Source organism: Leopardus geoffroyi, chromosome C1, assembly GCF_018350155.1.
Source record: "Leopardus geoffroyi isolate Oge1 chromosome C1, O.geoffroyi_Oge1_pat1.0, whole genome shotgun sequence".
Lineage (NCBI taxonomy): Eukaryota > Metazoa > Chordata > Mammalia > Carnivora > Felidae > Leopardus > Leopardus geoffroyi.
Genome location: NC_059328.1, coordinates 62,548,927 through 62,567,878, shown reverse-complemented (window position 1 = coordinate 62,567,878; position 18,952 = coordinate 62,548,927). Strand labels below are relative to the sequence as shown.

Below are 18,952 nucleotides of genomic sequence, written 5' to 3'. Positions count from 1 at the left end.
GAAGTGTCTATTCATGTCTTTTGCCCATTTCTTCACTGGATTATTTGTTTTTTGGGTGTTGAGTTTGATAAGTTCTTTATAGATTTTGGATACTACCCCTTTATCTGATATGTTATTTGCAAATATCTTCTCCCATTCTGTCGGTTGCCTTTTAGTTTTGCTGATTGTTTCCTTCACTGTGCAGAAGCTTTTTATTTTGATGAGGTCCCAGTAGTTCATTTTTGCTTTTGTTTCCCTTGCCTCTGGAGACGTGTTGAGAAAGAAGTTGCTGTGGCCAAGAGTAAAGAGGTTTTTGCCTGCTTTCTCCTCGAGGATTTTGATGGCTTCCTGTCTTACATTTAAGTCTTTCATCCATTTTGAGTTTATTTTTGGGTATGGTGTAAGAAGGTGGTCCAGGTTCATTCTTCTGCATGTTGCTGTTTGGTTTTCCCAGCACCACCTGCTGAAGAGACTGTCTTTATTCCATTGGATATTCTTTCCTGCTTTGTCAAAGATTAGTTGGCCATACGTTTGTGGGTCCATTTCTGGGTTCTCTGTTCTGTTCCATTGATCTGTCTGTTCTTGTGCCAGTACCATACTGTCCTGATGATTACAGCTTTGTAGTATAGCTTGAAGTCTGGGATTGTGATGCCTCTGCTTTGGTTTTCTTTTTCAAGATCGCTTTGGCTATTCAGGGTCTTTTCTGGTTCCATACAAGTTTTAAGATTATTTGTTCTAGCTCTGTGAAGAATGCATAGGGATTGCATTGAATATGTACATTGTTTTGGGTAGTGTCGACATTTTAACAATATTTATTCTTCCTATCCAGGAGCATGGAATCTTTTTCCATTTTTTTTTTTTTTGTGCCTTCTTCAATTTCTTTCATAAGCTTTCTATAGTTTTCAGCGTATAGATTTTTCACCTCTTTGATTAGATTTATTCCTAGGTATTTTATGGTTTTTTGTGCAACTGTGAATGGGATCTATTCCTTGATTTCTCTCTCTGTCGCTTCATTGTTGTTGTATAGGAATGCAACCGATTTCTGTGCGTTGATTTTATATCCTGCAACTTTGCTGAATTCATGAATCAATTCTAGCAGTATTTTGGTGGAATCTTTTGGGTTTTCCATATAGAGTATCATGTCATCTGCAAAGAGCGAAAGTTTGACCTCCTCCTGGCTGATTTTGATACCTTTAATTTCTTTGTGTTGTCTGATTGCAGAGGCTAAGACTTCCAATACTATGTTGGATAACAGTGGTGAGAGTGGACATCCTTCTCTTGTTCCTGCCCTTAGGGGGAAAGCTCTCAGTTTTTCCCCATTGAGGATGATATTACTGTTGGGTCGTTCATATATGGCTTTTATGATATCGAGGTATGCTCCTTCTATGCCTACTTTCTACAGAGTTTTTATCAAGAAAGGATGCTGTATTTTGTCAAATGCTTTCTCTGCATCTGTTGAGAGGATCATATGGTTCTTGTCCTTTCTTTTATTGATGTGATGAATCGCGTTAATTGTTTTGCGGATATTGAACCAGCCCTGCATCCCAGGTATAAATCCCACTTGGTCGTGGTGAATAATTTTTTTAATGTATTGTTGGAGCCAGTTGGCTAATATCTTGAGGATTTTTGCATCCATGTTCATCAGGGAAATTGGTCTATAGTTCTCCTTTTTAATGGGATCTCTGTCTGGTTTTGGAATTAAGGTAATGCTGGCTTCATAGAAAGAGTTTGGAAGTTTTTCTTCCATTTCTATTTTTTGGAACTGCTTCAAGAGAATAGGTGTTAACTCTTCCTTAAATGTTTGGTAGAATTCCCCTGGAAAGCCATCTGGCCCTGGAATCTTGTTTTTTGGGAGATTTTTGATTACTAATTCGATTTCCTTACTGGTTATGGGCCTGTTCAAATTTTTTATTTCTTCCTGTTTCAGTTTTGGTAGTGTATATATTTCTAGGAATTTGTCCATTTCTTCCCTATTGCCCATTTGATTGGCATATAATTGCTCATAATATTCTCTTATTATTGTTTTTATTTCTGCTGTGTTGGTTGTGATCTCTCCTCTTTCATTCTTGATTTTATTTATTTGGGTCCTTTGCTTTTTCTTTTTGATCAGACTGACCAGTGGTTTATCAATTTTGTTAATTCTTTCAAAGAACCAGCTTCTGGTTTCATTGATTGGTTCTACTGTTTTTTTTTGGTTTCGATAGCATTGATTTCTGTTCTAATCTTATTATTTCCTGTCTTCTGCTCGTTTTGTGTTTTATTTGCTGTTCTTTTTCCAGCTCCTTAAGGCATAAGGTTAGTTTGTGTATCTGAGATCTTTCTTCCTTTTTTAGGAAGGCCTGGATTGCTATATACTTTCCTCTTATGACCGCCTTTGCTGCGTCTTTATGATCTTCTTAATGACATTTTCTTTTCTCTAGCTCAATTTTCTTTAAAATATAGTATACAGTGCATATAACATGCAAAATATGTGTCAGTTGACAGCTTATGTTATTGGCAAGGCTTCCGGTCAATAATAGCTATTAATCATTAAGTTTTGGGGAAATTGAAAGTTATGTGCAGATTTTTGCCTATGTAGGCAGTTAGTGCCCTTAACCCCCACATTTTTAGGAGTCATCTGTAGATTCAAGAAGGGTTGGGATAAATTTATGAATTGTGGATAAAGGCAATTATAGCAGTGAATGAAGGAAATTGGGGGATATTTACTGATTTATTTACTTCTAACATAAAAGAGCTTACCATTATTGAAAAGGTATGTCCACTTGATAGGATGGGCTTAATCAGCACAGCATTTATTGTGAAACCATTATTCAGAGCTATTCAGCTTCTCAATGCATTTTATACCCAAGTAGAAAACCATGCAAGCATTGTAGTGATCTTGAAAAACTGTGTACAATAGTAGAATGAACACTGATGAGTTAAAAGACTTGGATTTCAGTATTGGATAAACAGATAACTCCTTGAAAGCCTGAGTTAGTCATTTAGACTTCTCAGCAGGACTTCATCTTTAATGAGTGATGGAACTTCCATCCTTCTAAGACTCTGTTAGCTCAGGAGAAATCATGCATCCCATCTTTCTTCTTCTACAGGCTGCATACCTCCTTGCTAAAAGGCCTACATCACTTAGCATAGATCAAAGTACTGCTAACATTTGCAAAAACCAAATGCCCCAATATGCTTATTATAGTCACTTCTTTATTATCCAGGCTAACAGACAGAAAAAATAGAGAATAATCTGTTTTAAGCAGATGGGTTTTTTAAAAAATGTACTTGGCTTGAAATAGCATCACACTAGTAGTATTTTAACAAGAATTTTCTTTCCAGGTTATGTTTTACTTTGGCTAGTAGAAGAGTTGGTGGATATTTTCTGAGAACACAACAATTTCACATTTGGAGAAGGCAGCTTTAGAATGCACTCAATATGAAATGTTTTACATTTGCTGTTAATAATCCCCCAAGAGAATGAGCTGCAGCTGGATAAAATTAGTAATAACAATACCTATCCTTTATAGCAATTTGTGGTGGTTTTAAAAGATGTCTGTAATTCTTTAACACTCTTTCTGTGAAGAGATGGAGTCTGTGTCCCCTCCTACGAAGCAGAGGGTGACTTGGTAACTGCCTTGAGGAATACGGAGCAGCAGAAGTGATGCTGTGTAACTTCTGTGTTTAGATTAGAAATGACTATGCCTCGTCTGCTAATTTTTCATAGGATACTAACTGTTGGAGCTCCAGCCACCATGTAGGAAGTCTGGCTATCCCGAGGCTGCCTTGTGGAGAGTCTACATGGAGTGATGACATATGGAAAGAAAAAAACAGCCCCATATCCTCCACTAACCAGATGTTTGCATCATTCCAGCCCAGGCAGTGTAAGTGAAGACACTTTAGAGGTATGCGAAGGCCTGGTCACTGTCAGACTTCAACTCCATGACAGACCCTGAGGAAAAATTGTCTAGCTGGGTCTTATCAAAATCCAGCTTCGTTATCAAAATAATTCATGGTTATTGCTTGAAGTCATTGTTTTTGGTGGGTTTTTCTGCAGCAATAGGTAACTAGAACTTCACACTTTCAAAATCACTTTTATCTCCCATATTTCCCGGGGCAGCCAAGCTTATAATCCTGTTTTGTAGACAAAGAAACCGAGACTCAGAGAAGTTAAACGGATAGGCACACTAGTCTTGTCTAAGTTCCCCTTTCCACCAATGAGGAAATGAGGATCACAGAGGTGAGATGACTCACAAAAACCACAGCCTGTCAGTGGAAGAGCTGAGACTCCTTCCAGTCCCCTGTCTAATACATAGCTATATATAGGTCCATATAGGTCCCCTGCTCCACACTAACTAGACTTTCTTTCCATTCAGGGAAATAGAAGTGGCCAGGATCCCTTCCCCATTCAGTTTGTGTTGTCCTTGGATCTGAGAAATAGTAGAAAGAGCATAGGTCTTTTGGTGACAGAAGGAATTCTTTCAAATCAATATGCTGGCTGTGTGCTCATAATTAAGTTCCTTAACTTCTCTGAACCACAACTTCATCATTTGTAAAGTGGGGATCAAAGTGCTTCCTCTGCAGTTTTGTTAGGGAAATAAGATATAATCAATATAAATTGCCTGGCCCAGTGTAAGTACCCAATAGATACATCTAATAGAAAGTCTTCTGTAAAATAATTTTGGTTATCATCATTATCATTTAAATTTTTTCCCAGAGGATCTAAAATAATAAAAGTGATAATATCATAGTATTAAGATAATAACAGCAAATTATTGTTTAAATCATGTAATCCTCACAATCAGAATATGACATAGGTAATACTCACACTTTAAGATGAGGAAACAGACATGGAGTGGTTAAGTAATGTGCCAGTATTAGTTAGGGTTTGAATCTTGGCAGACCAGGAGAGGAGGAAAAAGTGATGTTTTAGCACAGTGGTAAAAAAAAAAAATCGGTTTTGTTCCTATTTGACCTCCCCGTAAGGCCCTTTAGGGGAATAAAACTAAGTGTGGTATGCCTGATAACAGCCAAATTATCCACCGAGCCAGATCATTTCCCAGTCTTGCTAGAGAGTAAATTAGATTCTATGTAATTGCATCTAATGTTAATGTTGCCTATGAAAAAAGGGATGTCTGGGATTCATTGTCTAAAGTCTTCAGTGTAATTTTTATGCTCCAGATAAGGGCTTCTAACTTGAAATGTGTATGCCCTAATGATGCTACAAAACATGTTTGCAAACTGAAGAACAAAATACCACCATTAAGGACTAATTCAGGCTTGGGCTAAGCCTGAAATGTCTGTATGAATTGCCCTATAGTTTTCAGATTCATGATTTAAGATATTTTTTTAATAATCTGTCTTTATTGTAATGTTACAACTACCTAGTACATGTAGATTATATTTTGTTTGTTTGTTTTTACATTATAGAAAGCTTTGTCATTGGTCAATATTGTGTTGTTCTTTAGTCCATAATGTAACACGGTTATTACACTAGTACACATTTCTCATAGAAAAGTATCTTATAAAGTTGCATGTTGTCACAAAGTAATTCTAACATTTTTGATCATTTCTCTTAGCAGCTCACTAAGTATTGCTCTCTGGGGAAGGTCCGGGGAAATATGTCATATGTTAAAGCTCAAAGGCACATTTACTCACAAGCTCTTGATTTACTCAGAACTCAGACTATTACAACAGTCGCCTCCTGCTCTATACTTTCTCTCCTGCCCTCCGCAAACATCTTGTGTCCCTTCCTCATCATTTCCCACAGCTCATATAACCAATGAAAATGCATTGCTTAACTAATATAGTGGCATGTATGCTTTTGATTCAGGAAAGGGGAGCTGATGAGTTAGCATATGAATTAAGGCCAGCCTTTCACTTTGATAGAAACAATTGGTGCTTACATGATATCATCTGAGATGGCTAGGAAGTTAAGTGTCCACTCTCAAGTTTTTCTCAATTTTGGTAGCCATGTCTAAAATTTTACTAATGGAAATGAATTCCTACAGTTTTGATAACACAAACACATAGAAATTCAGTATGAAATAACTCAAATATACAGTCAAGCAAGTAAGAAAAAGAACATACATATGCTAGAATTAAGAGTGAACAATAGGGACACCTGGGTGGCTCAATCAGTTGAGTGTCCAACTTCAGCTCAGGTCATGACCTCATGGTTCGTGGGTTTCAGCCCCACATCAGGCTTTGTGATGTCAACACTGAACCTGCTTTGGATTCTCTGTCTTCCTCGCTCTCTGCCCTTCCCCCACTAGTGCATGCGCTCTCTCTGTCTCTAAAAAAAGAGTCAACGATAGCCATAATGATATTCGTGTGAGCTCATGAAGCCATGGACCAGGAAGATTTAGAACCTATATACAGGACCTAAAATCTACTCATGAAAAAAAAAATGTGGACTACACAAAGAAACAATCCATCAGAGGACAGAGATTACAACAAAAAGATTTTGCAGCCTAAGAATCTGAAAAGTCAGAACTACCCAAAAAACCCTAAAAATGTGTATTTAAAGTGATTGAAGAGACAGAAAAGGAAATAAGGATTTTTATGAAATTACAAGGCACTATAAGAACAAGATTGTTTGAAAAAGGACATTTTAGGCATTAAAAATAGTCACTGAAATTCAATAGTTAATGACCACTCTATGAGGAAAGTACTGTCATCATCCTGTGCATACAACAGATAAAGAAATTGAGGCTCAGAAGGCTAAATAATTTACTCAAGTACACATAGCCTATAAATGGTGAAGTGGACTTGAATTCAAGTCTCTCAGATTTCAAAGTTTATGTTTTTAACCATTACACTATACTACCTAACAAAAGTATGACTTCTATAGCTATATTATATATATATAATGTGTGTATATATATATATATATATATATATATATATATATATACACACCCACCCTTATTATATTATATGTATATATTATATATATCATTTATATATTATATATTTATATGTTATATATTTATATATATAAGCATGCCAACACAAAGATATAGTAATGCTAATAGTGGTGAATTATGGTAATTGATTTATCTTTAATTTTCTCCATATCTATATTTTTCAACATTAAATATTATAATACAGTAATAATAAATCACTCTTCATCTTTATTTGGTAAGTACATTAGATAACACAAAGAAAAGGTGCAATACAAAGCAAAATAAACTTCAATAAGGATAAAACAATTAGGCTCAGCTAAGGAGAGAATGTATGGTATGAAAACTAAATCTAAGAAATTACCTAGACTGCAGTGGAAATCAAAGTTATATATTCTATTTATGATTTTTAGTGGCTGCCTTGTATTTTTAACATGAATACCTGATTTTACATAATCTGAAATTAATCAATACCTTTATCCTCTTCCAAAACAAGTTCTAACTTTTGACTCTGATCATCTTTATGTTTCAAATATAGTTTTTACTAATGTTTTATTTCCAACGTCTTTGTATGGCTCCATTATTACTTTTGTTGTATTTCTTAATACAGTCAGTGCTTGTTTAGTTGCTCACTGCTTTTTAGATCTCAAGTTTCCATCTTCTTAAACTATGCAGATTATTATTTCATGGCAGTGTAACAGATTACTGCAAACTTAGTGGTTTGAAACAACATACATCTGTTATCTCTGTTTTTGTAGATTAGGAGTCCAGACATAGGCCAAAGCTTGGGCCTGTGTTCAGTCTCACAAAGTTGAAATTAAGGCACCACACTATTTTCTGGAGGCTCTAGGAAAGAATCTGCTTCTAAGATCATTCAATATATTGGCAGAATTCAGTTCTTTGTGGTTATAGGACTTATATTTTAATTCTATTGGTAGATGCTTGCCAAGGGTCACTGTTCTCTCCTTAAAGCTGTCCACAGTCCCTTGCTATGTGACCTTCTCAATACCCTCACATACTTCAACTTTCTCTGACTTCCTCTATCTCTAACCTCTACGCCTAGATTTAAAGGACTCATGTGATAATTCCCCTATTTTAAGATGAACTGATTTTGAAAGGCCAATACATCAGCAAAATGTCTTCACAGCAGTACCTAGATTATTGTTTAACTTAATGACTAGTAGGAGGTATGTTTACAACCAGGGTGAGTATGGTGGGACCATGGTAGAATTCTACCTACTACAAACTTTAAAAAATTTTTTAAAAGAGAAATTATTAGTAATAAAACCTGTAATATTTTTCATCTTAAAGTCTTTATATAACTTCACTTTTAAATGGTTGTTTAGCTGGATATAGAGTTTTATGTTGACAGTAATTTTCTTTTAGCATGAAAATATTATTCCATTGTCTTCTGATTTCTGTTGTTGACTACAGGTCTGCTGTCAGTTGAATTTTCAATATTTGCAACCAACCAGTCTTTTTTAAAAAGTTTGTTTGCTTTTAAATTTCTTTTAGTTTTTGATGTCCTACAGTTTCACTAAGGTCTGTCTAGTTTGGGCTTAGCTTTATTTATTTTGCTTCTTACATTTCCTGAGTCTGAGGGTTCATTGCATTTTGAAAAATTTTTACCAACTCTCTGAAAATTTTCTCTCTTTCCTTTTTTCCTTCTGAAACATCCTTTAACCTTAGGTTACTATTTCTCATTCTACCCTCCAAGTCTCCTTGTTTTGCTTTAAAATTTTTCTCTTTAATTCAATGGGATGGATTCTGAATAAATTTATAGGTCCATGTTAATTCTCTTTTAAGCTGTGTTTAATATGTATTTAATTCATCCATTGACTTGCTAATTTCAAAGATGCTGTCTTTCATTTGTGGTCATTCTCTTTGGTTCTTTTTAAAATCTTCCTGAGGGGCGCCTGGGTGGCGCAGTCGGTTAAGCGTCCGACTTCAGCCAGGTCACGATTTCGCGGTCCGTGAGTTCGAGCCCCGCGTCGGGCTCTGGGCTGATGGCTCAGAGCCTGGAGCCTGCTTCTGATTCTGTGTCTCCCTCTCTCTCTGCCCCTCCCCCGTTCATGCTCTGTCTCTCTCTGTCCCCAAAAACAATAAATAAACGTTGAAAAAAAAAATTAAAAAAAAAAAATATTCCTGATATATTTCTCTTTTTTTTCCTTCATGTTGTCACTTCTTTACTTTATATCCTAATTTATTAAAAACATATGAATTTACAATTATTTGGCAACTAATATAGTAATAATTGTTTTAGGCAAGAATTATCACTAAATCCTGAAATTAATGAGTGAAAGTTTGGCAAGAAATGGGATACTTATAGTTTCAAAATATCTCCCCACACGAAATTTATTAATTACAAAGGAGAAATAGTAACTTTATAGTGAAGAAACCTGGCCCACATTACTTAGTACTCAAAGCTAACCTCTACAGTAGTAGGGAAAATAGACATCATTTTCCTCCTGGTATGATGCATTGAGAGGATACAATATTACTGCCAAAAATGCCTAATATTAATCTAATCATAAGGCTTTGACCCCCATCAATTGTAATTTCCTTTTTGAGAGCTACAGAGTTCTATTAATCTATAATGATGTAATATATATTACCTACTTATTCAGGATATTGGATTTGGAGATATATGGACCTGGTTTTCAGATCTTTAGCCAATATCCCACCTTGAAGATATAAAGAGTTGAAGTTGAAATGGCTGAGAAAGAGGATTACTCTGGAGATAGCTGTTGATATGTTGTGCATTTCCATTCTTTAGTGATAAAAAGGTTTCTTCCTCCCCCGTTTTGATCAAAATAAGAAAGAGGGCTTCAAGGTAATTACTTGGAGAAGCTGACCTATTATCCTGCAGTCTGGAAGCATAAGGATGGCAAAAGAAACTGGAGATAGATTGGCCCAATACAGTAGAGCAGAGTGGAAGAGGACTACCTTGGGAATAAAAAGCCCTTTCACCAACAGTATGACAGGATAAGGATGGATGAGTTCTTCTTGTGGATCAAATATGGACCACATGGAACAGAGGCAATATGGAGCTACTTTGAATTCCATACCCCACCCAAAAGAAACTGCATGGATTATGGTGTGGCCCCAATGACAGAGCTGACTACCACATTCTCAGAGGATGAAGGAAGAATTTTAAGCAGTAAGCAAGCAACAAGTAAACATCAAGGAAGTTGCAGTTGGAGAGATCCAATGAGGATATCACTGAGGAACACACAGGAACATCCTATTAGAAGAAGAATCAGCTTTGGAACACTTCTGCACTCAAAGGGTTCCATCACAGATTACTCCCATGCAACTGAAGTAAGATCTTTCCTGCTGCTTAGCAGTTCTTCTTAATCCTCACCTCCAACCCTGAAGGACCCAAAGAAGGTGTAAAAATAGTGAAAGGAGAAGAAAAATAAGTTAAAGAGGAAAGCCAAGAGTTCCATTCCACCATTCTGGACTTTCGGGCCTAAAGCAATCGCAAGCTGGGGTAGGAAAGTAGGATAAAGTATGGTGGTAGTGATAAGAATAAGGAGCAGTGATTATGCCACTTTTAGTCCTATAATGAGACTCTGATTATGCATAAAAGTGACTTCCATTATCTGACTATACTGGAAAGATTCTGCCAAGATTTTATTGTTGTAGTGAAGAAGATGCAGCCCATTAAGTCTGAAGAGACATCAGTGAAAAAGAATGTCATTTTATTTCATTTGTTGTTGTTGTTGTTGTTGTTGTTATTGTTGTTGCTCATATCCTACTGAATTCAGCCCATTCAATATCTGGGTTTCATCTACAACTTGTCCCAGGTTATATGGTAGTTAACAAAATTGAAACAAATTCCAGGACTATTTATACTCCATGATAATGAATTTCTTTGACTAAAAAGAGAGAGCATGAGAGAGAGAGAAAGAGAGAGAGACAGAGAATATTTGGTATTTATCTGCATAATTAGAAAGCTCAGTTACATCTCTGGATAATTTTTGGCCCCAAGGATAAGCATATGTAAATCCTGGATCCACAAAATCTTCTCTCCAAGAAGGACAAGCCAAGTGTTGGCTGGCTTGGGTATGGAATTCCCCCAGACATGAGGCCAAAACTTTGAAAGGCCTGAATTTCCCTGGGGAGCCAATACTCACAGAGAGAGCAGATGGTTTCGAAAGTAAAACCTAGAGAGAGTGTTCCCCAAAGGGGACCGGATCTTAGGTTTTTGGCAGAGATGTGGGTGTTTCACTAGTAGAGTGAAAACATCCCACCTCCCCAAGTCCACCTCCCTCCGTACACACACTTGTAGAACATTTTCTACACAATAACAACACACAGAATGGTGTTCACCACTAAAAGATGATCATATCTTCCTGTTGAACGCAGTGGGCTTTTCAGACATATCTTGAGGAGCCTGTGTTTTGTCGATAAACCTCTAGTAAGACCCAGAGGGAAACCAGAACACAGACTTGGGATTTGAGGCTGTAGCCTGGCTAGTGACAGGAACCAGGCCTGAGCAGCCCTTCTCTGTGGAGGGGCTGGCAGGGAAGGGGGAGGGGAAACCAGGTGCAGAAAGGGAAGGGGATTTCATGTAGGATCTGCTTTCAGCTCTGCATCAGATGGAAATATCACTCTCACTGGAAACCGTGTTAATGAATGACAATTCAAGCCCATAGGGTGTACTGTTTTATAATACAGTATTTGTTTCCCAGAACTGTTGGCCCGACTATTTGCATGACATTTGTGTTATAATGTAATATGGCCCCATGTGTTGTTAAAGGCAGAACACCAGGCAGAAATTAGATGTAAATTTTCTACATGAAATTTGCCATCTAATCACTCTGCCAACTCTAAAGCTATGAAAACTAAGACTTCAGCTCTTTTCAAGCAAACTATATGAAACTGACTGGAAGACTCAATACTGACAGGAAGCTTTGAAGTTGGGTTTATTTTTCCGCCATCTCCTATTTTTTTTTTTTTTAATGTTTATTATTTGAGAGAGACAGAGACAGAGACAGAGAGCAAGCAGGGGAGCGGCAGAGAGAGAGGGACAAAGTGTATTTATAGAAAACCTACAGGTAATGGGCTTGCCTGGGTGGCTCAGTTGGTTAAGCATCTAACTCTTGATTTCAGCTCAGGTCATGATCTCACAATTCATGGGATTAAGCCCCACGTTGGGATTCTCTCTCTCTCCCGCTCTCTCTCTGCCCTCTCCGCTCACATTCTTTTTCTCAAAATAAATAAATAAACTTAAAAAAAGAGTGAAAGCCTGAATGTTTTCCTCCAGGGTTCTATTCAGCTAGCCAGTATGCTAAGAAAGGCATGCAGATTGGAAAGAAAGAAATAAAGCTGTCATATTGTAGACACCACGATTGGGTACACAAAATACTAAGAAACCTAAAGAAAAGGTACTAGAACTTATGAATGAGTTCAGCAAGGTCACAGAATACAAAGTCAATATACAGAAACTAATTGTATTGCCATATACAAGCACAAAAATACTCCTGAAAATTAAAATTTAAACATGAAAAAGTGCCATTTACTATCGTAAAATAGTACAAATAGTACAATAAAATAGTACAAATCCTAGGGGCACCTGGGTGGCTCAGTGTCCAACTTCAGCTCAGGTCATGATCTCATGGTCCGTGAGTTCAAGCCCCACGTTGGGCTCTGTGATGATAGCTCGGGCCTGGAGCCTGCTTTGGATTCTGTGTCTCCTTCTCTCTCTAGCCCTCCCCCGTTCATGCTCTGTCTCTGTCTCAAAAATAAAAATAAACATTAAAAAAAATCACATCTTTAGAAAAAATATATACTACAAATCCTATAAACTGAAACTAGCAAACACTAATGAAATTGAAGAAGACCCAAACCAGTTTAAAGATGTGCCTTACTTATGAATTAGAGAACTCAATATTATCGTCACTTCTCCCCAGATTCACCTATAGATTCAATTCAATCTCAGTCAAAATCCTAGCAAGTATCTTTGACAGAAGTTGACAAACTTCTTTTTAAATATATATGGAAATGCATGAAATCTAGAATATCTAAAATAATACTGAATGAGAATATAGTTAGGTACACGTATTTTATCTGATTTCAAGATCTACTGTAAAGCTACAGCAATCAAAACAGTGTGGTATTGACCTAAGGATAAAAATATAGATTAAAATAAAAGAATGGATAATCCAGAACAGAACCCCCACATAAAATCAATTGATGTTGTACATGTTCCCAGTATAATTTTATTTAGAAAGAAAATTACTTTTTGACAAGTCATCATGGTGAAGTTTAATATGTATATGGGAAAATAATAGAACTCAGTATTTACCTCATATCATACCTTTAAAAAATGATAAATAACCAATAGGCAACATGAAAAGGATGAACATCTTTAGCCATTAGTGAAATGTAAAACCACAAAAAATGAAATATCAGTAGAGACACAGAAGATGTGAACAACACAATCAAAAATGAACTCATTGACAATTAAATAATATTACATCCAACAACTGCAGAATACACTTCTTTTCAGGTACGTATGATAAATTCAAGGTAAACTATATGTTGGACCATAAAGAAGTCTCAGTAAATTTTAAGAGGATAAAAATTATGTAGACAGTATTCTCTGACAATAAATAAAGTATTTATAAATAATAAAAGTATCTAGGAAAACACCAAATATGTTGAAAATAAACCATATATTTCTAAATAATTCATGAGTCAAGGAGAAAGTCATAAGGGAAATTACAGTATGTTTTGCACTGAATGACAACAAAAAAATATGACATATTAAAACTTTGTTGAGTGCAGCTAAAGCAGTATTTGGAGGAAAACATCACTTTAAATTCTTATATTTAAAAAGAAGGTTTAAACTCAATGACCTAAAGTTCCCTGTAAGAAACCAGATAAAAATCAAGAAAGTAAACCCAAAGAGTAGAGTGAAGGAAGCAATAAAGAAAATTAGTCAACAAAATGAAAATAGAACATAGAAAACATTAATAGAGCCAGAAAGTGATTCTTTGTAAAGACCAATGATATTGACAACTTTCTACCTAGAATGACAAAGATAAAAGAGAAAAAAGTTTACCAATATCAGGAATGAAAAAGAAATTATTACCATAGATCCTGAAGACATTAAAAGTATAAGTGAATACTATAAATAACTTCATTGCAACAAACTTGAAAGTGTATAAAATATTTTCCTGAAAAATCAACTTAATAATATTGACACGAGAAAAAAAATGGAGAAATTTAAATGCACTTTTATGTATTTAATTAATTGACTTCGTTATCAAAACCCTTCTCCAAAAGAAAATTCTGACCTAAGATGGTTTCACTGGTGAAGTCTATCAAACATTTAAGGGAGTAATAAGTCCAGGCTTATCTTACAAAACGTTTTCAGAAAACAGAGGATGGAGGATGACTATCCAACTCATTCATGAAACCAGCATAATACCAAAATTTGACAAAGACATTACAAAAAGCTGGAAGTTGTGGACCAATATTTCTCAATAGAGCATAATACCAAAACTTGACAAAGACATTACAAAAAGCTGGAAGTTGTGGACCAATATTTCTCAATAGAGCATAATACCAAAACTTGACAAAGACATTACAAAAAGCTGGAAGTTGTGGACCAATATTTCTCAATAGAGCATAATACCAAAATTTGACAAAGACATTACAAAAAGCTGGAAGTTGTGGACCAATATTTCTCAATAGAGCATAATACCAAAACTTGACAAAGATATTACAAAAAGCTGGAAGTTATGAACCAATATTTCTCAATAATATAGATGCAAAAAATTTTAACAAAATATTAGCAAAAACAAATTGAGCAACATATTAAAAAGACAATACATGGTGATCAAATAGGGTTATCCAAGAAGGAATTTAAGGTTGATTTTATGTGTAAAAATCAAGCCGTGTAATTAATCACTTTAACAGAATAGAGGAGAAAAACCCCACATGATTATTTCCAGATTTTCAGACAAAGCATCAACACTCATTCATGGTAAAAGCCCTTAGCAAAATAGGGAAGTAAGGAACTTCCTTAAAGTTCCTTAAAGGGCATTTCCCCCCTGGAATTGAGAACAAACAAGGATGCCCACTTTCCATACTTCTACTCCACATTGTACTGGAGGCACAAGCTTTGCAATAAGGCAAGGCAAAGACTATAAAAAAGCATATAAAATAAGCATATATATAATTATATATTTATATATTTTATGTATATTTACATATTATATATTTTATATTTTATATATAATATATATTATTATATATTTTATATGTAATTATATATGTATACATATACATATAATTATACATATAAATGTATATGTATACACACGTATATATACATATATATATATATATATATATATAATAAGTCATGAGATGAAAGGTACAACATAGCATATATAGCATATATAGTCAATGGTATTGGGATAGCATTGTATGGTGACAGATGGTGGCTACACTTGAGCATAGCATAGCATAACATATTGAGTTGTTAAATCACTGTATTGTGCACATGAAACTAATGTAACATTGTATGCTAATTATACTTTGAAACAAAAGATGTTTTCTTTTTTCCCAGTTTTATCAAGATGTAATTGACACATAGCACTGTTTAAGTGTAAAGTGTACAGCATGTTGACTTGACTTATATATATTATGAAATGACTACCACAATAAGTTTAGTTAACATCCATCATCCCATTTACATACAATAAATAAATAAATACAGACAGACATAAATTTAAAAAATGAATTCTTACATACTAACAGCAATTAGAAATAAAATATTAAAACTTTTATTTACAATCATGACAAAAACAATATACCTAGTAATAAATCTGACAAAAGATGTTCAAGTTCTATATACTAAAACAGAAGACTGCTGGGAGAAATTAAAGAAGACCTATATAAATGGAGAGAGATATTTCTGAACTGGAAGACTCAATAACATTGTAGATCTCCCAAATCGATCAATAGACTCAACGCAACCCCAAACAAAATTTTAGTAGCTTTGACGTACCTATTGACTATCTGATTCTAAAATTTATTTGAAAGTACAAAGAACCTAGAATAAAATAACCAAATCACTTTTTTGAGATAATCATATGGTTTTTATTTTTTCCCTTGTTAATGTGATGTTTATTGATTTGCAAATATTGAACACCTCTTTGTCCCTGGAATAATTTCCACTTGATCATCGTGAATGATATTTTAATGTACTGTTGGATTTGGTTTGCTAATATTTTGTTGAGGATTTTTGCGTCTGTGTTCATTCGAGATATTGGCCTGTAGTTTTCTTTTTTTGTAGTATCTTTCTTTATCTGTTTTTGGTACCAGAGTAATGCTGGCCTTCTAGAATGAATTTAGAAACTTTTCTTTCTCTTCCATTTTTTGGAGTTGTTTGAGAAGAATAGATATTAATGTTCTTTAAATGTTTGGTAGAACTCACCTGTGAATTTTTTGTTTGAAGTCCACTTTTTGATTATGGATTCAATTCTTTTGCTAATAATTGGTCTGTTCAAAATTTCTATTTCTTTTGCTTCAGTTTTGGAAGGTTATATGTTTCTATAAATGTATCCATTTCTTTAAGATTGTTGGATATGATATTTAATAATATTCTCTTATAATCCCTCTTATTTCTGTGATGTTAGTTTTTATTTCTCCTTCCTCATCCCTTATTTTATTTATTTGAATCCTCTCTCTTTTTTTCTTGATGAATCTGGCTAAAGGTTTTTCAATTTTGTTGATCTTTTTAAAGAACCAGCTCCTGGTTTCATTGATCTGTTCTATTATTATTTTAGTTTCTATTTAGTTTATTTCTGCTCTAATCTGTATTATTTTTCTTCCTTCTACTGATTTTTGGCTTTGTTTGATGTTCTTTTTCTAGCCTCTTTGTGTTTAAGGTTAGGTTGTTCGAGATTTTTTTTTTCTTGAGGTAGAAACTTCCCTCTGTATAAACTTGTATTGGTATAAACTTCCCTCTTAGAACAGCTTTTCCTGTTCAAAGATTTTGGACCACTGTGTTTTCATTTTCATTGTCTCCACATATTTTTTAATTTCCTCTTTCATTTCTTGGTTAACCCATTCATAGTTTAGCAGCACATTATTTAGCTTCCACATATTTGCATTATTTCCAGATTTTTTCTTATGATTGATTTCTAGTTTTATACTGTTATGATTAGAAAGATGCATGATATGAATTCAAACTTTTTGAATTTATTGAGACTTATTTTGTGGCCTAACATGAAGTCTATTCTGAAAAGAATGTGTAATCTGCTGTTTTTGGATGGAATATTCTGAACATATGTGTTACTGTTAGGTCCATCCGGTCTAATGTGTCATTCACATGTGTCAGCCATCGTTTCCTTGTTGATTTTCTCTCTGGATGATCTATCCATTGATGTAAGTAGAGTGTTAAATCCCGTAATATTATTGCATTACTGTCAATTTCTTCCTTTATGTTTGTTAATAGTTGTTTTATGTATTAGGTGCTTTCATGTTTGGTGCATAGATACTTACAATTGTTATAGATATATAAAATTATCAACAAAAGCAATTTTTAAAAGAAAAAAGTTCTATCCAATTTCAAGACTTTCTACAGCACTGTTTAATACAATTTTCTATGATAGTTGACATGTGCTGTAATTATGTGTTGTACTATGTAGTAGTCTCTAGTTACATGTGGCTGTTAAGCATTTTAAATGTGGCCCCTGCACTTAAATAACTGAAATTCTAATTTCATTCTATTTTAATTAATTTAAATATAAATAGCTAGGTTAGTGGATACTATATTGAATAGCACAAACATATTATAAGAGGCTACATTAATCAGGACAGTTTGGTATTATCAAAAAGAAAGACATAGATCAATGGAATAGATAGAAGTCTAGAAATAGGTCAATGCATATATAGTCAACTGATTTTCGACAAAGGAGCCAAAGTAATTCAATGAAGAAAAGGAAAGCCCTTTCAATAAATGGTGCTGGATTGACTCAGTATCTTCAAGGGAAAAAATAAGTATTGATTTAAAGCTCTTGGTAGAACCAATAAACATGGGCAAATATTTAAAAAAGAGTTTCACCAACAAAGCAACATAATAATACTAATACCTAGTTAACATAACACTTATGTGCCAGACACTGTGTTAGTGATTTACCTTTATTAATTAATTTAATAGATTTAATGTAGTATTTAAGGGCATAGATTCTTGAATCAGAATGTTTGGGTTCACATTCTGGTTCACTCTTCACTCATTTTATAAGCTTGGGTAAGTTTCTTAATTACTCAGTTGCACAGATCCCTCATCAATAAATGAGGATAATAATAGCACCTATCTCATAGGAATGTTGGGAGGATTAATAGCACAGTACATTCTTATTGCTTAGAAGGGTGCTTAGCATTTAGTAAGAGCTCAATAATGTAAGCTGTTATTATTTTCTTTGGAAGAAGGTAATGTTGTATAAAAGCTGAGATGAACATTGGTGCTTTCATTTACTTATTTGTCAAATAGGTATGCATTAATATCAGTCTTATATAACTCATAAGGTTGTTCATTCATTCATTCATTCATTCATTCAAGAAATATTTATTTATTTAGCACCAGTTATTTGCAAGTACTCTGATAATGGGGATATAATTATGAACAAGATGTATGACATCTCTACCTTCATGGGGGATGTGGACAACAAATATAAGTAATAAACATGTAAGTAAATAATAATATATAATTTAGAAGTCCCTGAAAAAAAAAATAAAGCAGGTAAGGATATGAGAAATGGGAGGAGGTGGAAGGGTAGTTAGAGGAGGCCCCTGTGAGAAGATGGCATTTGAACAGAGATATGAATTAAGTTAAGGAGGAACTTCCCAAGCCAAGAATTGGTGTAAATAAATTCTAAACAGAGGGAACATCAGTGTAAAGGCCCTGAAGTGGGAACACACTTGTAGAGTTTCAAGGACAGAACAAGGCCAATGTGTCTAGTGAAAGACAGAGGGACTGGTAGGAGAAGATGTTGGAGACATAAGCTGATCAGATATAGAAAGGCTTGCAGGATTTTTCCTGAATGTGGACAGTTTTGTAA

General features: G+C 34.5%; 1 long non-coding RNA gene across 1 annotated transcript in view; it reads left to right on the top strand.

The window, feature by feature from the left end:
- Positions 1-18,952, top strand: part of LOC123600002 — a 104,923-nt gene that overhangs the window by 43,561 nt on the left and 42,410 nt on the right. Inside the window, exon 2 of the long non-coding RNA XR_006713412.1 lies at positions 3,689-3,845. This is a non-coding gene — a long non-coding RNA (uncharacterized LOC123600002). The remainder of the gene's footprint in view (positions 1-3,688; positions 3,846-18,952) is intronic.